At 35.9% G+C, this 24,003-nt stretch overlaps 1 pseudogene across 1 annotated transcript; it reads right to left on the bottom strand.

The window, feature by feature from the left end:
* Positions 1–282: 282 nt before the first annotated feature.
* LOC110202154 (E3 ubiquitin-protein ligase DTX3L pseudogene) lies at positions 283–24,003 on the bottom strand (annotated as a pseudogene). Its single transcript, XR_013483566.1, has 4 exons — positions 23,856–24,003; positions 11,339–11,406; positions 8,188–8,241; positions 283–4,616 (listed from the first exon to the last, which is right to left on the bottom strand). The product of XR_013483566.1 is annotated as an E3 ubiquitin-protein ligase DTX3L pseudogene (transcript).

The following is a 24,003-nucleotide window of genomic DNA, read 5'->3' as shown; positions in this document are numbered from 1 at the left end:
AATTTGTATATTGGTTTTATCTAAATTTAAGTATTCCTCTGAATCACCTACTATCTTTTGAAGGAAATTTAAAGTTGTTTATTCCACCAAAGGGTCCACCTTAATTCATTATGCCTTTCCAGCCTCCAGCCTGTATTTGGGTCCTCAATAATTGTGGCTTCTGTGCTTTTCACACTTGAGACTCAAGCATCCTCTTGGCTCACATGAGGGAAATGCTGATTTGTACCTTCTAAAGGGATAAGAGTATAGATGAATTTGTTTACAAACTAAATCATAAATCTCTCTGTTTGGAATGACTTTAATAGAAATATAAACAAAAAGAACAATAAGGAACTGAACAAATTGTTAAGATACTAGACCAGAAAGACTTCTGGCATCTTCTAAATGGGACTGGAAAAGAGAATACACATTTCACAGCAGCACAATTAACTTTACAAAAATTGACCATGTAAATTTAGGGCACAGAGATATTGTAAACAAACGTACAAACACAGTAATAGTTAATAAATTCTTTACAAACCATATTTTTTTTCTGATCATAACACAGTTTTGACTTTATTAGAAGCATATGACACAACCATTAAATAATTTCTCCCCTAACATAAGCACAGAGATAAACAAGATGATTTAATTGTTTAGAGAAGAACCAACTAAAGATCATTTGAGCTACAATACTTAACTTTCTGTACTGGGGCAATAGGGTGTGGCATTATCCCCAATAAGTTATTTGTTACTGGGAAAGGAACCTCTCTGTATCACAGGTTCTCTTTCATTTTCCAAACAATGCTACAAGATCCAATATATAAGCTCCTACTTAATATTTCTGCTTAGTTTTTGTAGCAAATATAAAAGGTGGATTCATTCAGCGATGAATGGGCATTTTATCTGTTGCCCTACAACTACGCTTTTGAGGGGGCACCTAAAATAATGGCAAATTGAGCAGACAATTTTGTGGAGATTAAAAGTCAGAAAATATATGGGTATGAATGTGGTCTCACCAAGTCTAGACAGAGCAATTGCCAAAGATGAACCCCAAAAGGTGAGCTAAGTAGGCAGAGAAACAGGGCAGCACACAGGCAGCAATACCAGTTGCCTATTAAGCTGGAAACTGATTCTCAACCAGGTTAATGAGCCTGCCCATAGTCAATCAATTAGTCAACACGTATTTATTAAGTGCCTACTATATTCTAGGCACTGTGCTAAGTGCTGGGGACACAAAAGAAGGCAAAAGACAGTCTCTGCTCTCAAGTAGCTCATGTTCTAAAGGGGAAGACAATATACAAACAACTATGCACAAACAAGACACATACAAGATAAATTGGAGATAATCCACAGAGGAAAGTCACTAGTAGCAAGGGGATTTGGGAGGGGCTTCATATAGAAGGTGAGATTTTAGGTGGGACTTGAAAGAAGTCAGGGAAGCTGGTCACTGGAAATGTGGAGGAAAAGAATTCTAGTCATGGTGGACATCCAGTGAAAATGCACAATCTGGAGAGATGGAGTTTCTCGTGCAAGGAATATCAAGGAGGCTAGTATCACTGAATCACAGAGCACATAGTGGGGGGAGTAAAGGGAGGGGCAAGGTTATGAAGAGCTTTGAATGCCAGAGTCTTTTCTATTTGATACTGAAGGTGACGGAATGTCACTGAACTTTATTGAAGACAGAAATATCTTTCCACACTATATTAAATTTGCCAGAGCCCCAAGGATGGATAGTTTCTTTCTGAAATGAAGGATACATGTAAGTATTTGGTGACTGATTTTCTTCAAGATGTCTTCCAATCTTTGTAACGTTCCTGGCTACCATTCCAGTCAGAACAGAACTCTGACAAGTTCTGAGGCCATCAACAGCTTACCACAAATAATATGAATGGACCTAAGGGTCAGTCATCATTTTGTGCAAGTGGTACAATGGAAGATTCCTTAACTCCAGCATCCCGGGTGACAGTAAAATGGAAACAGGCAGGAAAACTTTGGGATCTCACTAGAGAAACTTTTGCATTCTTACTAGGCTCTCAGTTTGTCTAATAAAAACTAAAACTCCAATAAATTAGACAGGTTAGCACATAGCAGTTCATCTCACTCACTCTTAAGCAAACTGACTTCTTCTCAAGTTCTTTTATTTTTCTCTAAATGTTGCCTACACACACATATATTTTAATGACTGCTTTGTTTCTTTTCCACAGAAACAACCTTTGCAAGCCCAGCTCTAGAGGCATCCTTGAACTCAGCACTCTTACTCAATGCCTTTAGCCTTCAGTTCCAGCTTGACTCGTTGCAGGTAGCTGGGATCAGGGTAACCAAAGTTTTCTGGCCCACCAAACTGGAGAGTTTTGTGGTGAATATCATTCCAAGTGATCACATTCTTGACTCCTGATGTCCGGGACTGTCCTACTGTGAAAATCAACCTTTGTTCAAAAGCTCTTCTGAGAAGAAGCAAAACCTGCCGTCCTTCTTCATTATTTGGTAAGTATGCCACCCGCCTTGTTCCTTCATAACGTTTTCCTGGGTTGGGATGCTCTTCTGTCTGTATGCCTCCCCGCATGTCATAATGAATCACAATAGTGCCATAGGAATTATAACCCGGAAGTGAAGATGTTCTGTAAGAGGTTGTCATTGTTCCATCTGGCTGATTCCCTTTCACGATGCCATAGGAAGTCTGGCACACAGGGCACACTGGCTTATGTTTCATGGCCTCTCTGATACAAGGGCCACAGAATCCATGCTTGCACTTTGGGAGGACTTCTTTGTTGTGAATGACTTCCATACAGATGACACACTCCTCGTCCTCCTCATCCTCCTCACCCTCCTCGCCCTCCTCTTCATCCTCCTCCTCTTTTCTTAAATCCCGATAGTCAGACAATCCCTTAAAGACAGGTAAAGCCATCTTGAAATCATCACCAATGTTGTCCAATGGGGATCTGGGGTCTGCATTCCAATTCCATCCAAAGGAAAAAGATGGCCCTTGTCTCTGCTGGGCAGGATCTTCCATACTAAAATATCTCTTAACATATCTCCTTGCTTCTACAATGTACTTGGGCAAACCAGTCAATGTCACTTCTTGTACATTCCACTCCAAGTTTACATGGGGGTGCCTTCTTTCAAAATCTTCAAAGAATGTCTTTTCTGGCCAACAATTTCTATCTTGGTCTAATGGTTTCAGGATAACTACCTCTTTGACAATCTGAGGTAAGAGCATCTGAAAGACCTCAATGAAATCTTCATAAGCAAATGCAGAGAGGTCTAAGCCTTTGTCCTTTGGTTTAAATGCAACGAGGGTTTTCTGAGTTTGGGGTATATTCACCAACTCCACTGCAATGTCATATTTTTTCTCTATTTCTCTGATTTCTTGGCGTAGAAGACGCAAATGAGCGGTATCAACCTCAATTTCATTCTTCATCATGTTTTGGGAATCCATTAATTCCAGAGGTTGTTTGCGAGAGAAGTTTGATTCAATGAAATGTTGAGCTCCTAAGATATCCTGTGGGTTACCCCAGAGGATTAAGACTTTTCCCTCAGCTTTAATATGTAGGTTTTGAAACATATTGGTCAGTGTTTTTTGGACATCAAGTGCCAGCTTATTATCTGTGAAATGAACATCGTGCCGAGTCACATTCTGTATTTCCTTCTGAAATGCTCTGATAAAAGCTTCTTGAGCTGCTTTCCTGTCCCCTGAATTACTTGTCTCGAAGTCTAAACACACGTTGCCCGTAGGATATGCCAAAGTACTTTGGATACGTACTTGATGCTCACTTTCTATTCTGTCCAGAGTTCCAGCAAAGAAATATTTGAAATATTCATACAAATGTGAAGGAACTGAGATAAGGTCTGACTCTTCTTCTATGTGTTTGGGATTTGAGTGAAGAATAGGATTGTCACAGTCATTTGCCATAATTTGCTCAATTTCTCTTGCTGAGGCTGAGTGGGAAAAATCCTCTTTCTGGTCATTTCCCAGGACGGTGTCACTTAAGAATCGATGAGCTTTTTCAATATCCTCTCGTAGTCACCAATCACTCTCTCAGGTCCATCATAGCCTCCGTCTATTTTGAGATTTGGGCAGAGGTTAATAATTTTCTCCCTTTGCTCTTCAGAAAGATTGAAGTTCAGCTGGGCCTGCACACGGACAAATATCTTTTGAATGAAGGAATTAGAGGAGCTAGCAGCACCTCCTTCATCTGTGTGATTCTCATCTGGAGATTCCTTTGGAAGTGACTGAGTCTGAGAGGAAAGCTGGCTTATCTCCAATGTGTTGTTCTCTTCTGGGTTTTCATTTGTTTCTATGTAGATATTCACATATGCTGTATCACTGACTGCCACAGAGTGATCTCTCCTTGCTATCACACCTTCTTGGGCTTGTCTTTTATAAAACTCTACCCAGAAAGTGCCTTCGGTGGGACCAATTTTGACCTTGCACTTGCCTCCCCCAGACCTCCACGGGTTCTGGAAATACTTTTGCAGCTTCCTTTCCATTCTTGGGTGGATCTCAGACACTCGGACTAGGACCCGGTATACAGGGCTGTGGGAAGTGATGCCAGTGGCCATCAGGGCAGGGTAGGGACTTGGGAGTTGAAAATCCATGGCTGTGATGTTTTTTCACTGAGCCCTGTAGAAGAAAACTGGGAAGCAAAGAGAGGAGATGAAAGGGTGCTGTCAGCTCCCTATCCCCACTTCTCTGCCCAGACCATAACTTAATAAAAGTAGTAATTAGTTCAGACAGCACAAACATAAGACAGAGAATGAAATGGCATTTTAAAAATTAAATCCTAAATAATGATAAATTCAAAGAATAATTTTTTTAAATGCAAGTAATTATTTGAAAGAATGATGATGATGATGATGATGATGATGATGATGATGATGATGAAACAATATACATAAATACCAGGGTGCAGATAGAGCGGTCTTAAGGAGGGGAAAAAAATGTATCCTTACAAACATGTATTAACAACATAGAAAAATAAGAGGAAAAATGAACTAAATATTCATTGAAAAAATTAGAATACCAACAAACAAACAAGCTTAATAAGCACAAAGTTATTAAAAATAGGAGAAACAGGTAAATTGAAGGAAGAAATACTCCAAAGACATTATATCCAAAACCAAAGGCTGGTTCTTTGAAAAAAAACTAACGAAACTAATAAGCCTTTACCTAATCTGATTAAAAAGAGGGAAGAAAATCATATCAATAAAACAGCAAATGAGTAAAGTGAAATATCAATAATACCAGAAAGAATAATCAGTACACTGTATATAACATTACTCAAAAACAACATCTGAAGTCCATGAGACATGCCTTGCAACTGCATTTATTAAAGAGAAAGGCACATGTATATGGAAAGTCCCTATATGAAGGAGCGTAGAAATGTAGGGAAAGCCTTTATATTTCAGTTACAGGGAAAAAGGGAAGTAATATGGGAGGAGAAAAGGACTAATCCCTTCCCAAAGGGAAGAAAAAGAGAGATCATTAATAAGTGAAATGTCAAAAGCAGCATTATTTTCCCTTAGAAACTGCTAGACTGTGAAGATATGATGGTTTACTTATTTACAATGGTCCCAGCTGCAGAAACAGTTTCTCAGTCTGGTGCAGACTGGATGGTGCCTGTCTCGACTCCCAAAGACACACCGGGAGTCCAGCTTGGAGTGCAAGCAATTAATTGTGTCAGCTAAGGGTAAACTTTATTCTTGATACATTCGGGGCCTCTTGCACACTCCAGATCCAGTGTTTTTGTGAAATACGGCAATTCAAAAAGGTGAGTTCAGGGGACCCCTTAACATTCCTCCTCCTGCCTCAATAGGTCAAAGGCAACCCTGGGTTTGCCAAAGACCACAGAGAGTGCATTTGGTAAAACATTCCAATGGATACTAAAAAGGGTCTCTGAAGGCAAGAGAAAAAAATACTTCACAAGGAAAATGGTCAATAGACATAAAGCTAACTAGAAACCTTGGATACTTTTATGTCTTGTGGCCAATACAGGATAGTTCCATTTAGAAAGTGAGAGTAGTACCATAAATGAAGCACAGTACAAGCCATAGTAAGAATGCTCAAAATTAAGGATTAATCCAGAGAGGAAAATCATACAACATGAAGAAAGCTGAGAAAACTTAGTAAACAGATGGAGAAAATAAAAGCCAAAGAGGTACAATAATGGATATCAATATTAAAAAAAAGTCACTCTGCAATTTAGTAACTATTCCTAATATCCATTCAATCAACACATTTTATCTTGAATCTCAGCCATCCCATGCAGTTGTCCTATCCCTGGCACATTTCTTCTTCAGGCAGTCTGGAAAATATCATGTCTTCAGGGGAACCACTTCAGTGGACTTCCTTTCTGGTTCCAACTTAATTCAAAAGACTCCTTAGACATTTTTGCTAAAATTTTTGACAAAACAGATCTCAATACAAGATTTCCATACTAGTGACAAAGTTTACTTCTCTAATAAGTAGTACATGTGGTAGAAACCAGCTGAAGTCTTGTGATTCTGATACAATCTATAATAGAAGAACATCAAATTAGAAGCCCATAATTCACCTGAAACTTCAAAGGATTTAGCTTATAAATATTCCATGTCATTTCTATCTTTATCTAAACTGTGTACCTGACATAAACGTTGTTAACAATAAGCTAAAGGGTTACTGTTAAATTAATAAAAGTAAAACATTCAATATTAAATATTTTAAATACCACAGAAGGCAGAACTCTTAAAACCTTCCAAATTACATATATATTCATTTGATCTTGTTTTCCAAACATTTTTACTCATTTTTTTTACTTTTCAATTTTTATTTTAACTGTTAATTTTTTTTAGAACCCCAAATTTAAATACAACTTAATTTAATTCCAAATCAATTCAATTAAATTATTCAGTCCCCCCCCCCCCAGGAGGATCAAAGCCAGATAAAGATCTAATCTTCAGGTAAAATATATATTAAAGAATACTTTTTATAAGAAGATAACTTATGATACACAAATGAATTTACATAAAAGTTACCAAGTTAACTTCAATTATACCAAAAAACTTAGGATGGCATGTGGAGATATACTTAAGTAATTAGTTTCAACACAATGCATATCAAGTAAGTTGTTGATAATAAAACACGTTTATACCACAGGCAACAACAAGTGTTATTTCCACATTTAATATGAATCTTAAATTAAATTGACTTTTCCACTGGTATGATGCAAATTTTTCCTTAAGTTACTCTCCTCTAAGAGAACTGATCACAATAAAATACATTTCTTCAAACCAAATTGAAGATGTTTTTAATTTTTTTTAATTATTAATAGAATAACAGCATGATCCCATAAATTGTTGCATCAACATCCAATTATTTTTACCACATTTGGAAACATTTAAAGACTTTATTATATACGGAAATATGTATCCAGTAACAGGCAGATGACTAAGCCAAATACTCATGAAGTTGTTCAGGATATAGAAAGGACTATAATTCTAGGCTTAATAGCTCAGATCTTACACACATGCGTTTTATTACAGTAGCAAATATGTGTTCCAGCCTTAGTTTATGAGATAATGATTTAACATTGTGTTTGTGTCTTTGTTTAACAAGCTTTTTTTTTTAACCTTTGTGTAATTATTATCATCACTGTCAGAAAGAGCAAGCTATTCCAGGGACTTAATCTTACACATGGCAATGTAAGTACTAGCAGGCAGATGATAAGCCCAAGTACTAAGTTACTTAGTTCTTTGGGATATGGGATTACTACACATTATAGTGAAAACAGTAAGATCTTATATACTTGCATTGTGCTATCTTCTACAGACCACTTGCTCTGATTATAGAAATTTGCTATAAAACAAAACAAAACAAAAAAACAGGGACATTATCCTAACAGCACTGCAAGTGGTCCTTAATGACTCAATACATATGTGACAGAATAAAGCATCCTTAGCTCTGTTTGACATTAGGTAAGAGTCAGAATTGATCAAATTTGTCCTCAGACACATAACACACATAACATTTACTAGCTATGTGACCCTGGGCAAGTCACTTAACCCCACTACTTAACAAAAAAAAAAGAATTAAAAAAAACAGTCAGAGTTGATAACCAATCATGCAGTAACAATTCCACCTTATAACCAGACTCAGGAATATTGAGGTGAGAAACATTCTTGCTCAAAACGAAGTTACACAATGGGGAAACTAAGCCAGAAGGATCCTACCTTAGACTATGCCAACCTTGTCCTCTCCACTTTTTTCCAGATACAGACCTCCACCTATAAAAAGTTCAAGATCACATCATTTCCTCTGAATAGCTTGTGGCATTTCTCTTAAATGCTGGATGACTGACTTAATGACCCATCAATTATACCTAAATTCAAAACTCAAAACAATATAAGTTACAGTCTCAAGAGCTTTTTTTCTCAAATGACAAGTCTCACTAATCACAGATTAGGGCTAGATACACTTATTTTTACTCTCATGAAGTTGTAATAGGCAAAAAAAATTACCGGGACTCACCATACATGAGAGATTTCATTTAACATCCTTCATTTTTTTTCTTTTTCTTTTCTTCTTCTTGAGCTTACATGCATGCTAGTGTAAGGATCAATCATTAGAAATCACTTCTATATTATACATAAAATTATATATTCTCAGTAAGCCAATTTCATTGGAACTCCATAACCAATAATAAGCTCTTTTCCCAAGGCTGATGACCTTGTCCACACAGATGGTTTGCAGGAGCACAGCAAGTTTACAATATAAAAGGAGTCTATAAGGTCTTTTCTTTGTGCCATTTCCCACACAATAATCAATTACCAATTTTCTCTATTAAAATACCTATGTACATCCTTGATAGGTTTTAACATTGTGACAATAATCCCAAATAACAATCTTAAAATTTTCTTAAGTGATAGCCAAGTAGTTTTAGCTATAACTTCCTCTTAACTATAGGCAAAGCTGGAAATTTCCAGTTTCCGAACTTGCAGGGACAAAATATTACAAAACAGGGTGCTTTCAAACAATTTTTCTACTTTCTTTTAGTTGTCCAGTTCATATTCTAATAACATCTTAGTTATGAAAAAATTGTTCTTCTAATGACATAATTGATACAACAGGTTACCAATTTCACAATACAAGAACATTTAGAAACATGGCAATGCCATCAACAATAAAATGTTTGAGACTCGAAACAAACCCATTAAAAAATCAGGTGACCTCAATTCAGTAGCATGCATTTCCTAGTTATCTTACATAGAAAATTATTTTATCACCATTGGCACTATATGCTGATCACATTTAAAACCTGTATAAAGTCATCATGTATGAAGCAATTCCATCTAACTAAAGCAATAATAACAATAATAGTTAACATTCATACATTGTTTGCCCTATGCTAGGCATTGTGTTAAATGCTTTACAATAATGTGATCCTCAAAACAATCCTGGGAAGTGGGTGCTGTTATTATCCCCTTACAGATCAGTAAACTGAGGTAAACAGATATGAGATAACTTTCTTAAGGTCACTCAATTAACAAAATTTCAAATTCATGCATTTTCCCCATTTGTCTTCATGTCAAATAGTATAATAAATTCCAATGCATCGTAAACATATTAGAAGAGACATGTTTCACTTAAAATAAGAACAGAATAAATTCAATTACACCTGGATCTATTTTCCAAATGGTAATGAATCTCAATTCATAATTTTCCAAGCATGTCACATTATGGGGTCCACTATTTCTAGCTAATCCACTGTTAAAGACTGTAAAAGCGGCAGTGTGATATTAGGTTTTAATCTACCCCAATTATCACAATTAAGAGCACATTTTAATTTAGTTCAAATCTGGGTTCTACAATCTCAAAAAGGACACACTGCTTATAAATTTACTCCTAGCTCTCTATAACTGTTTCTCTATATACTTCCAGATCAAATAGCAACTGTGTATTAGTATAGTTCCCAATAAGATAAGCATATGAAGTTTCACACAACTTTCCCACTTAAAGCCAAAACTTTTTCCAACCCTTTTCTGTCAACATATTTAGACCTTGTTAATATGCTTAAACCTTCTGAAGCTGGTACAAGGGCCCAGAGCAACTGTCCAGGGGCAGGATTTGTCCCCAGACTTTCTTTTCTACCTTCCATATTTTCCCTCCAGCCTTTATTTCTCTTTCCAAATCTTCCAAAGCAATTAGTCAGACTATCCAACTTTCCTTTACTAAAATCCTACATTTCAACCATATTCCAAACTATATTCACTCCACTGAATATTTCCTTCTATAATTTTAACACATATTGTTGTTAAACAAACTCAATGACTTATTAAAACATTACTTTCCCAGCTGTATAGCTGTAGAGGTGGGTGGAAAGAACTTGGCCACAGTTCATAAATGTGAAGGAAGAAACAGAATCTTGCTAAAAACCTAGATTAGCTAACATGATCCAGAGAGAGAGCTTTGCCAGCAAAGTTTTTCCTTCTAAGCTCTGTGAACACAATTACAGACTTTGAGAGACACATAAACACAGACACAGGAAATACAAACAGACAGGTACAAAATGTTACTTCTTGTCTGCCTTGCTATGTGTCTCCACAGGGGCCATGTTATTTATCATATGCAAAAATAAAGTCTTAAGAAATTATTACCTTTTTAAAATTGTACCTGTCTTCTTGCATATTCTGACCTGAAATATCCTTTATCAATCATATCCCAAATACTTTTAGCTTTGCTGAGTTTTTCCTCCTCTGCCTCTCTCTTGTCCCCTGATGTGCGCAGTCCAAAAGGGAGGGAGGGAGAGAGAAAGAATAACTTTCTCTTTTCTTTATCCTATGTTACAGAGGGCAATTGCCATTCTGAGGTCTCACTTAATAGCACTGAAAGTTCTCATCTTTGCTAGGCTATAAATTTACAAATTAAATTTAAAATGTGCATTTGTCTAGAATTCTAGATAATTTAAACTTTTTGCCAACCACCTGCAGGTTTTCAGGTATATCATTTGGCCTATGGCAGTCCCTTTCAGGGAAGGGATAAAGCCATCTTTGGACACTTTATTATCCATGGGGAAGAGACACAGACAAATACAACAACAAAAAGCCAAAAATTTATATTCTTAATTCATACCTATATATTCTATTTATTATTTTTCAGTCAATTAATAAAAAAACACCAGGAGCTAGGGAAGCTAGGTGGTACAGTAGATAGAGCACCAGCCCTGAAGTCAGGAGGACCTGAGTTCAAATCCAGCCTCAGATACTTGACACTTACTAGCTGTGTGACCCTGGGCAAGTCACTTAACCCCATTGCCTAGCCAAAAACAAAACAAAAACAAAAAAATAAAAAACAAAAAACACCAGGAGCCCTCTTTTACTGTACCTTGGCTGGGCCACCCAGAACTGGTCTCACCCCGAGCCCTCCTTAGTCACTTCTTAGGCCAGCAATACCTGGAAACAGAGACAGAGAGCTCTTTTCAGTCAAATCTTCCAGCTATCAACAACCAAAATCTAGAGTGCAGTAGCTCACTCCTGTCCTAGCTAAAATTACCATTATTATCAGCCAGTCAAATTATCAAGATTGGACTTTCAAATCTGCTTCAGTCAGAATACCTTTTAAAAAACAAAAGACCTTACCTTTCACCCCTTAATCATGGACAACCTGATTTCTCTTGTAATAGGGAACTCAACTGAAAGAGACAGGAGTCTAAGATATGAGTGGAGAAGTAAAACTCCCAAAACCAGAAATCTGATACAGGTAGGGCACAAAAGGGCCCAATATTGGAACCTAGCCCTGCATCTGAAGCCTCTGGTCAGTCTGAGCCACTTTCTCTCATCATATCCCATCACTGCACCATTTACTGTCAACCAAAAACAATATCACAAGTCCATGACACATGCATTGCAACTGGATTTATTACAACAGAAAAGGTACATGAATTGTGGAATCTAAGGCAATTCTGAAGAACCTATGATGGAAAATGCTATCTATCTCCAGAGAAAGAACTGATGGAATCTGAATGCAGATTGAAGCATATTTTTTTTACTATCTTTTTTTTGTGGGTTTTTCTTTTTGGTTTGTGTTTTCTTTCATAACATGACTAATACAGAAATATGTTTTACATGACTGCATATGTATAACCTTTATCAAATTACTTGCTTACTCAATGATGTGGCAGGTGAAAGGTAGGAGAAAATTTGGAATGCAAAATTGTAAAAATATAAAGGTTAAAATTGTTTTTACATGTAATTGAGAAAAAATAAAATATTAAAATTTTGAAAAAAACTATATTGCCCCTTAAATTATAACTAACAGTTTCTTAAAGGGGAAAAATGCCATAAGATAATTTAAATTCATTTAAAGGATCAGTCAATTCTTTCTGAAATACCAATAGTCTGTTTTGGTTTTTAATCTGCTAAGGCTATTTTTAAATCTTTCAGCTAATGATAATTCAAATCACCAGCTAATTTTTTTTCTGTTTTAAACCAGATATTGCAAAACCTATTTGTGTGTGTGTGTGTGTGTGTGTGTGTGTGTGTGTGTATGTGTGTGTCATTCTTGCCTCAGTTGGGACTTCTCCCTTATCCCATGCTTTGAGGTGCTTCTCCCCAAACGAGTTTCCTTTGGCATATTATTCTCTCTCTTTCTCTTTCCCTCTGCATGTCTCCCTCTCCCCCACTCTCTCTCTCTCTCTCTCTCCATATACATATATGTATATATGTATATGTATGTATGTATACATAGATATGTGTGTATATATATATGTATGTATATAATTTCTCCTTATTGGGTAAAGTGCTTGTTCTGGTTGAAGAAGTTAAAAAGATTTTTTTTTACTAGCCCAATTTGAAATCTAGGGGGGATATTAGTAGAGATGCTCTTCAAAAATGCCCTGGCTAAGGTTTTAATTATTTCAAGAAACCTACACAGCTTTGCCGAACAGCCTTGCCACAGGTGTGGTGTTCTGTTTATGAATCTAATGAGGGTTCTCTAGCAGGAATATGAATTATTCTTAAGCCCAAAAAGCCTTCTTGGAAGAGCTCAAAGATGATTTTAAAAATCAAATAAGAGAGGTAGAAGAAAAATTGAAAAAAAGAAATGAGAGGTATGCAAGAAAGAGTGAATCAACAGGTAGAGAAGGAAGGACAAAAATTCACTAAAGAAAACAATTCTTTAAAAAATACAATTGGCCAAATGGAAAAAAAAGATTCACTGAGGAAAACAACTCCTTCAAAAGTAAAATTGACCAAATGGAAGAGGTACAAAAGCTAATTGAAGAAAAAAATTTCTTAAAAATTAGAATTGGTTAAGTGGAAGCTAATGACTCTGTGAGACATCAAGAATCAGTCAAACAAAATAAACACAGACACAGTAACAACAACATTGTGCGATGATCTACTATGACAGACTTAGCTCTCATCAGTAATACAATGATCCAAGACAGTTACAAAAGACTCATGATGGAAAATCTATCCACATCCAGAGAAAGAAATATGGATTCTGAACGCAGATTGTACCATACCATTTTTTGCCTTTTTGTTATTTTGTTATTTTTTCCTTTCTAGTAGTTTTTCCTTTGGTTCTTACTCTTCTTTTACAACATGACTAATGCGTAAATATGTTTAATATTTAATATTAATTAATTGATTATATCACATTGCTTGCTGTCTTAGAAAGAGGTGAGGGAGGGAGGGAGAAAAATTTGTAACTCGAAATCTTATAAAAGTGAATGTTAAAAATTATCTTTACATGTAATTGGAAAAAAATATATTTATTAAGTGGGGAGAAAAAGAGAATCCAAAACAACAATAACAAAAAAATACAGTATTAATTCCAACAGAGTTCTTACCTCCTTACCTGGAGAAGATCTTGGGTTTTTAGGGGAAGAGTCAGTTCAGAGACACAAATCCTTAGCAGAAAACTCTCCCTTCCTGGAAAATTCTACCAAGGCCCAAAGAAGGGAGGAGTTCTGCTAAGGATTCTGGGAGACCTGGCCTTTACACCCAACCCCTGGATAAGCCCCTACAACCACAGTGAGTGAAATTGCAACAAGGGCTTGCTGAGACATAGTTTTCTCCAGAGCAAGATAACATTTTATTAACAGTAACACATAAACTCACATCTCAGCCAAAAAGCCAGGGACTAGATATGGAGGTTCCCAAACTTACTTGGCCTACTGGCCCCTTTAAAAAAGTTACTTAGCACTGGCCTAGAAACCTACTTTCTGCCTCCTTATTTTTATTCAGTGTCCTCCAATTGCACCAGAGGCTACTGCTGCCCCCCCCCCCCGGTCATTCCAGCACCCTCAAGGAGTGGTATTGCCCACTCTGGGAACCTCTGGATTAGAGTATGATTAATTCATTAGTTAGGCTAGGAACAACCAATAATTTGGATCAATGGCTTCTCTCAGTGACCAAAGACTCCAAGTGAGGGCCCACAGGACCTTTTAAACCTAGGTGTGTTTTCCTTCTGATTGGCCTGACAGTGCATCATTTGGACCTCCCCTGACAAAGGTAAGACAATCCAGACTGGTAACCACTTTAATAAGAAGTAGGTTAAGAGTTACCTCAGCTCCTACCTATTGCTTCGTCATTGGGAGACTGGAGTAATGCTGAGGTGACAGGATTAGTCTGCAGCTGGGGAAAATGGGTTATCAGGTATGGCTGATCATGCCCCTCTCTGGCAATTAGAAGATGATGATTACTTGATGGGCATCAGTTTGCCTACAGTAATTTTGGCTAGAAAAACATAACCATGCAAATCATGGTCCACCATCCCCAGATTACTGTCCCCCCCACCCCACCAAGGAGGTGCCCATCCCAAGCTAGTTTTTGTTTATCTGTGAATAAAAGCAAGGGTCCCAGGTTAGCAAAGAAGAGCTCCTAGGGACTAGGAGTTATTATTCAACCACACCTGAAGTTCAGAATGAGAAAGAATGTCTTTTGAGGTAGAAGGTTTAACAAAATGGGGATTAGGATGGATTACTTAGTAATACTGAGTTGTGTTTTGTTGTTGTTGTTTTTGAGAGTGTGAGCCAGTGAGAGTCACACTACACTCATAGTAACCTAGTCTTCATTTGTTTCAATTTCATTCTTTTCCTCTCTTTGTGCAGAACAGTATTTCCCAAACTTCTGTTTACCAGGCTATAGGAATAGGCCTTCCATGAAAAATGGTTAATGATGGCCATGTTTTCCCCTCCATCTTATAAAATATTAAAGATGAAATTATATATGAACCAAAAATGTTTATTTTCTGTAGCTGTCTTTTCTTTTTTTACCTCTTTTTATTTTTAAAACATTTTAAAAGTTTTAAATTCCAAATTCTATCACTCCTTCCCCTGGTAAGCAATCAGATATAGGTTATACGGCGCAATTATGTAAAACATTTCCATATTAGTTATTTTGCACAAGAAGACTTGAATAAAAGAAAAAATGAAAGAAAGAAAGAAAGTGAAAAATAGCATACTTCAGTCTGTATTCAGTTAATATCAGTTCTTTCTCTGGAGGCAGATAGTATGCTTCATCACTAGTCCTTTGGAATTGTCTTGGATCATTGTATTGCTGAGAACAGCCAAATCATTCACAGTTCTTCATCAAACAATATTGCTGTTACTGTGTACAACATTCTCCTGGTTCTGTTCATTTCATTATGTATTAGTGCATGTCAGTCTTTCCAGGTTTTTCTGAAATCATCTTGCTTGCAAAATAATATTCAGTTACAATCATATACTACAGTGTTTTTTTTAGCTATTCCCCAATTGATGGGCATCCCTTTGATTTCCAGTTCTCAGCCATCACAGAAAGAGCTAATATAAATATTTTTGTACAAATAGATCTTTTTCTCTTTTTTGGATGTCTTTGAGATATAGATCTAGCAGTGGTATTGCTGGATCAAAGGTATACAGTTTTATAGCCTTTGGGGCATAGTTCCAAATTGCTCTCCAGAATGACTGGATCAGTTCACAACTCCACCAACAGTGCATTAGTGTCCCAGTTTTCCCACATCCCTTCCAACATCTACCATTTTCCTTTTCTGTCATATTAGCCACCCTAATATATGTGAGGCGAGGCCTCAGAGCTGTTTTAATTTGCATTTCTCTGATCAATAGTGATTTAGAGCATTTTTTCACTTGACTATAGATAGCTCTGATTTCTTTGTCTGAAAACTGCCTGTTCATATCCTTTGATCATCAATTGTGGAATGACTTGTATTTTTATAAATTTGATGCAGCTTTCTATATATTTGAGAAATGAGGCTTTTATCAGGGATACTTGTTGCAAAAAATTTCCCTCCAGTTTTCTGCCTTCCTTATAATTTTTGTTGCATTGGTTTTGTTTGTGTGAAAACTTTTTTAATTTTATATAATCAAAATTACCTATTTTACATTTTGTAATGCTCTCTAAGTGTTCTTTGGTCCTAAATTATTCCCTTATCTATAAATCTGACAGATAAACTATTCCATGCTCTCTTAATTTACTTATGGTATCACCTTCATGGTAATATTGGATATTAAATAATATAGCATAATATTAATTTTCCTCATCCTTGAGTCTAAACCAAGCAGGACAAATACTACAAAATAGAGAACTGGAAATTGAGCCCTCTAAGAATGGAGGCTTTAAAAGAAGTTTTGTTTTTGTTTCTTTGTTTTGCTCCAATTCTGATTAACAACTGAGAAAGAAAGAGGCAACTTAGAGCACTTAAAATTTGTTGAGTAGCTAAGCTGATGAAATCTCCAGGGGTCTGAGATTTCTGATCCTTATTTTTTCCTGGAAGAAGCATGATATGACTGAAGTGAAAACTAATTACTAATTTGATAAGCTAAGCCCCCACCCCCTTTTTTGTATGTTTAATAATATTTCATTTCCCCCCCCATTACATGTAAAAACAATTTTTCACATTTAAACTGAGTTCCAAATTCTCTCCCTTTCTCTCTCATGAGTTTATCCTGGGGGCAGTAGGGATGTTTTTAAAGTCCAAACAAAACAACAACTGGTGGAAAAAGAAGAGCTAGAAATTCTGAGTCTGCTATAAAGCAAGGCTTTAGAACAAGTTTTTAAAAGCTAAAACCAAGGATTTTTTTTTAACAGGTAAGGCAGACAAACTTTATTATCTTTTTCAGCTACAGAAACAGTATAAAGCAAATTCTTTAAAACATGTTTTCACAAGGCATATGTTTCTGTGATTATTTTTTAAGAAACTGAGATTCAATAACATCACTCAAACTAGTACTTTGATCATTGTAGCCCAATCTTCAAGTGCAAGAAAAACAGCATCAAAGTAACAGTTATGAGATAAATTTTGATATACCAAAAGAGGTACACTTCTGCATTTAAACTGAACTTATCTTTTTCTAATATTCATCTTAAGTTTTTTAAACTGTTCTTGTTATATAGCTAAAATACAAACATGCAAATATCACCACCTTATGCACCATTAATATTTACCATATTATTACTCAGCCTTTCTTCAAAAATTCAATGTTATTAGTTTCACTCTATAGATTTAATCAGCCTTAAAAGACAAGTTGCATTTATAACCTTATTTTTTTGCGTAGACAGCAGATTGACTTCACATTCAGTAGCCTAGCTGCGTGTATATTAAGTTTAAGTCTTTACTTCTCAATATATTTTTCTACATTTCATAAGCCCTGAGTTATTACATAACCTGCTAACGAATGTACACTTCACATTTATAACTTACTCTTTATATTTTAAACATCATATAGGTGATTTACAAATGTCAGTTAATAATCAGAACAATAAATACAACTTACTAGTTATAAAACTAAAAACAAAATTAAATGTGCACATTTATTCTTTCTTTAAATATTTCCCTAAGTCATGTCTACAATGGTAAATAAAATCTACTCATAGTAAGAACTTGATTTAGCAAACTTCTGCATGGCTTCTGCTCATTTTATTTTTCTCTTTAAAATTAATTAAATGCCATTGTCTTATATGCTCTAAATTGCAGACCAAATGCTTTTATTTCCATGTCCACAACCCAAATTATAAATACTACAGTTTCCAAACCAGGAGGAAGGAACCAGCAACGTGGCAACTAAACAGGATGCTGTACATAGTGAGTGATCAACAAATATTTGTTGAACATAGAATGAACGATTTGAAAGACAATTATTATTGAATCAATATATCTGTTATTATTCTACAGTGAACTTTATTGGGCTAGAGAAATCAATCCACCAATACTGTTCAATTGTCAACTTGGAATTTTGAAATAAAAAGCAACAAATCCTTAAATAATTACTTTTAAAAAGTAAATACTAGTTACTATATAATAGTACTTGATAAAAAGAAAAGAAAAATATATAATACTTATAGTATCTTGCATGTATAACCAAATGAGGCACTGATAATTACTGAACTAAGAACTTGAGTTAATTTATACAGACTTAATGCAGGTAGAATTCTGTTTTTCGAACTCAAGAGAACTTTATTATCCCAAAATTAATTCCGCCATCTCCCTGTATACATAATGTTAATGGAAGGCTGGTGCAAATATAAATACAGTATTTAGACAGTTTAATGTCTTATTTTTCTGGGCTTAATTTTTCCAGCTATGCAAATGTTTATTTAAAGTGTGTTTTAAGCACTAAGATTAATTAGTTTCAATGTCCAGTTTTTACTATTCTGAAGCCAAGTGCACATTTTCACTTCTAATGCAATAAGATAATCAAATAATACTATGAGTTGTTTCATTCAAGAACATTTTGATAATTTCTTACATTAAAAGCATTGGTATAACATTCCATTTAGTTACAGGATAACAGCAATGACAAAAACATTGACAATACAGTTAATAGTTTTGATTCTCCAGTCTTATGGTACAGGTTCCATCAGATGTGGTACCCCAAAACACAAGCTAACTGTATGTAAACCAGATCCACTCTTCTTCATCACTGTACAAGTAACTAACAAAGTAATGTTTGATTTCATACGTATGAAATCTATATATTTATGTCTTCCCTAACTCTACCAACGGATTAAAAATTCTTCTGCTATAGCTGCAGTCGATTGGTTGCCATTATTCTGATTATAATCTACATCGCCCAATATAGCATCTATACACTCTTTCACAATATTGTGTACTTCATCAGTATTGAAGCCAATCTCTTCGAGTTGGGGCTGATATTCCTCCATGGTGACGGCTGCTCTCTAACAATGTGTTTTTTTTTTTAGTTGTTAAAAAAAAAACAAGTTTTTAGCTTTAAAAAATTAAGCTAAAAAAGTTGAAGAGATATTATTTTGTGTTTACAGTAGAAGTGGGGGGAAATCATAACTTAAGAATGATAGATTTGATAAGAAAACAAAATTCCAAAATCTGTGCCTAACAAAAAACAAAATTTAAAAAACAAAGATATACATGGAATAAAAATGGGGTCACAGGAAACACTCGTATTATGCACCAAATAAATTCAAAAATACAAAAGTATCAACCATGACGTTGGACAATACAAAAACAAACACGCAAAAAATAAAAAAGTATGAACAAGGAAACTATATTTTGCTGAAAGGAACCATAGGCAAGAAACCAAAATAAATAATACAGTTATATGTTTAATTGCCTTAGCATTCAAATTCATAAGGGAAAGATTAGCTGAGCTACAAGAAAACACAGACAGTGACACAATAGAGACAGGATAAATGAATGTCCCTCTCCTACTTTTCTAAAAACAAAAGAAAAATTAAGGAACTGAACAAATTGCTAGGGAAACCAGAGCAATAAGACTTATAACATCTTCTAAATGTGACTGCAAAAGAATTGAAACATTTTCCAGAACCATGTAGAATTTTTATAAAAAATGACCAAGTGTTAGGGAAAAGAGATATTGTAAACAAATGTAAAAATGAAGAAATAGTTAATATATCTTTTACAGACCATACATAACAAAAACAGTGACCGCTTTAGGAAGCAGAAACAAAAGCACAGAACCAAATGGAAACGAAATCATGAAATCCTAAACAATGAGTGTGTTGATAAAAGAAAAGCATAGAAATAAATAAATCTGTAAAAAATGATAATGATTAAAATAACATATGATAATTTCTAGTATGCATCTAAAGCAGTCCTGGTAGGGGGGAAAAAACATGTCCCTATAAATACAGATTAACAAAATAGAAAAAGAGAGGATTAATGAAATGAATATGCATTTAAAAAGTTATAAAGACAACAAACAAACCTAAAATAAGCAAAAATGAGGAGATATCAAAAACTAGAGGAGAAATAGACAAAGTAGAAACAAAAAAAACCTTTAGAAATGATAAATTAAACTGAAAACTGGTTCTTTGAAATGGCTAAGAAAATTAAACAAATTTAATAAAAATTAATAAATCTTCATCAATTAACTTTTAGGCATCAAATCAAACCAACAAATTAGGAAAGAAGAAGAGAATGCACAACAAAATCATATGAAATTTAAAGATCAAAACCTATTATGCACATTTATGTTAACAAAACAGAAGAAAAAAGAAACAGAGGAACACTTAAAAATATTTAGTACTCATCTATCAGAAGATCAAATAGAGATCTTAAAAAATCAAATCTCTGAAAAGTAAATAAAACTAGCTCTAAAGGAACTACCAAAGGTAGGGAGGGGGAACAATTCCTGGTCCTTAGTGATTCACAGGAGAATTCTAGCAAAACTTTCAAAGAACAATTAGTGCCCAAACCATACAAATTATTCTCACAAATTGGGGAAGAAAGCACCCTACATCAGAATCCTTTTGTGAGAAAAATATGCCCCAAATACCTAACCTGGAAAAGAATAAAACACAGGCCATCTACAGACAAATGTTGTTAATGAATATTGATTGAAAAAATTTTAGACAAAAACTTGTCAAACTATGGCAAGGTATCCAAGAAATTATTCAGTATGACTAAGTTGGATTTATATCAGCAAATCAAGTTTGATTCAACATTAGAAAAAATCAACATAATCATATTAAAAACAAAAACATTCAAAACCACGCAATTATCTCAAGAGATTTGGGAAAAGTCTGACAAAGTGCAATACTCATTGATATTAAAAACCATACAAAGTATAGGCTTAGAGAGCTTTTTTAATGTCTTAAACAGTATCTATCTAAACTAAAAGCAAATATTATATATAAAGAGATACCCTAGAACATTTTCTGTAATGGCACGAGTAAAACAAGGATGCTCACTTTCCTCCTATTATTTCATAGAGTGAAACAACTTCAGCAAGGTTTTAGAATATAAAATAAAATCACATAGATTAACTTCATTTATATATTTTGCACCCCCAAAAATAGAATAGTGGAAAGAGCTAGAAAGAAAACTTCCATTTAAAATAACAATTCAAAAAAAAAAACTGAAAAGCATAGGAATTATTGGAGATTGCCTTAAAATGATAAAAAGTGGAGGGGCAGCTAGATGGTGTAGTGGATAGAGCACTGGCCCTGAATTCAGGAGGACCTGAGTTCAAATCTGGCCTCAGACCAAACACTTGATACTAGCTGTGTGACCCTGGGCAAGTCACTTAACCCCAACTGCCTTAAAAAAATACAGCCCTGTCCATGTGGCATCGTTTACATTGTGTAGCATTTTAAAAAGAATCTGAGGTGTCATCCACTATGGCCAAGAGCACATATTAAAGATTATGGAGAAATTGGAAGAAGAGGAAAAATTTACCTTTCACATCTATAGATAAGGGAAGAAGTTGCGAGCAAACAAGGTATATAGATTATCAGAGAAAAAAATGAACAATCTCCCACCCCCCCCCCCCACTTCTCAGCTTTCTTCTGTATGTTAACTTCCTCCATTAGATTGTAAACTCCTTGAGGGGGCAGCTAGGTGGCTCAGTGGATACAGCACTGGCCCTGGAGTCAGGAGGACTTGAGTTCAGATCTGGCCTCAGACACACAATACTAGCTGTGTGACCCTGGGCAAGTCACTTAACCCCATTGCTTAACCAAAAAAAAAAAAAAGATCGTAAACCCCTTGAGATAGGGACTTTTTTTTTTTTGGTATGTGAATCCCTTGTGCTTAGCACAGTGGCTAGCACATAGCAGGAGTTTAATAAATGTTTATCGACTATTAATAAACAAAATGACAAATGTTACAGAGGCTGTAGGAAAACAGGCACACAGAAATCATTGGTACTAGAGATAAAAATTGGTCCAGACATACTGAGAAGCAAGTTATAATTGCACCCCCAAAGTTACTAAATTGTGGCCTAACTGTACCACAATGGGCTTAGACCACATAGGGAACAAAGGAGAAGGACCTATATATACAAAAATATTTATAGGAGTGCTTTTTGAAGTAGCCCCAAAGTGGAAACTAAGGGGGTTTCCACCTATGGTTGAAATAGCTAAATAAATTGTGGTCTATGAATGTAATGGCAGCATAATATTTTATTGTGCCATAAGAAATGGACAGTTTCAGAGGAAACTGGGAAAAACTCTTAAGATCTGATATAGATTGAAGTGAGCAGGACTAGACAACTTACACAATGACAACATTATAGAGAGAAAAAAGAAACTTTTAAAAGCTTTTAGAACCCCAATTAATGCAGTCCAGAGGACTGTTGGTGAATCATACTACACACCTCCTGCCAGAGAGGTGATGGACTGAAAATCCAGAATGACACCTGTCTATTTGGACATAGTCAAGATAGGAACCGGTTTTGCTAGAACATACATATTTACTGAGAGGGTTTTGTCATTGTTATTTTTGTAGGGGTGGGGGGTGCCACTGGGAGGAAGTGATAATAAGTGCTTTGTAAAAATAAATTTAAAAAAACCCTTTAAAATAAGAAAATTATTCTTCTCAGCCCAACTAAATTGGTTAAATGTCCTATATAGAAACCATCCTTTTGTGCATTTTTAAGTACTTAAAATGGGGAGGTGCCCATGCCTGGCTTGCCTCACAAAGCCGTATTAGCTCTGCATCCAGTTCAGTGAGCCTAAAAACGGTGGGTTTTGCCCTTGTGAAAGGCTTCAGAACTCCGATCAGTGCAATGACCAATTACGATCCTAAGACTGATGATGAAATATGGGACCCACCTCTTGTTAAGTGAGGAAATCTAGATGCAGAATAAGACATTTTCAGACACAGAGATTTGTTTTGCTTGACTATGCAGATTTGTTACAAAGGCTTATATTTTTTTTTCTTTTTTCTCTTTTAAAAGAGGTGGGGTGTGGAAGGCACAGAAGATAGAGGTGGAGGAAAAGGGGGGGGAAAAGACTGCCACTAAGGCATCTTAAAAATAAATAAATAAATAAATAAATAAATAAATAAGCAATCGAGAACAGAAGGAAGGCCAGAAAGAAACATTGGGACCTTTGAAAAATACAGATTGAATTTATTAAATACTTTTTAAAATCTAAGCTATAGATAACAAAAATCAACAGGTGCATGGGCAACCCTCTTTTTCTGTTGTATGATTTACATGGAAATGTTTATTTGATCGGGCATTTGGGGAATCCAGAATAATGAATGAATGAATGAATGAATGAATGAATGAATGAATGAATGAATGAAAACAAAAAGGTACACAATAAGAGGTATTTCGTAGACCAGCTTTTCTTTCTCCACCACCACCCACCAGTTCCACATTCTGGGCCGCGCTCCACAGAGGGGCTGGGGGGCTGGGGGACGGGGCGGGGCACGGTGGAGCGATGTTGGGGAGGGGGCCGCCGAAGATGGGAAGGGGTGCACAGGATGCGTTCCCCGGGGACATCCATCCCTCCCAACAGACAGAGGCCTGGGCACATCCGTAAGTAACGCCCAAAAGGCCCTGAACGAAGGTCTTAAGAGTGTGGGCAGCCGTCACATCCACGCCCCCCTCCCACCAGGGCTTCTGGGGAGGGAAGGGAGGGAGTAAAGGGGCTCCCCACGGGGCCTTACTTACCTCTCACACACAGGGGGACTCCCACGGGCGATCAGGCAGGCCTGGGGTCCGGGGGCAGCGGGGCAGACAGAGCTGTCTGCTCTCCGCAGCCCCTTTTCACAGAATGCGCAACACCCCAGCCCAGGTGAAAACCGCAGAAAGGAGGAGT

Source organism: Phascolarctos cinereus, unplaced genomic scaffold, assembly GCF_003287225.1.
Source record: "Phascolarctos cinereus isolate Bilbo 61053 unplaced genomic scaffold, phaCin_HiC Scaffold_8;HRSCAF=390, whole genome shotgun sequence".
NCBI lineage: Eukaryota > Metazoa > Chordata > Mammalia > Diprotodontia > Phascolarctidae > Phascolarctos > Phascolarctos cinereus.
The sequence above is the reverse complement of the archived record's forward strand: the minus strand, read 5'-3'. Positions and strand labels throughout refer to the sequence as shown.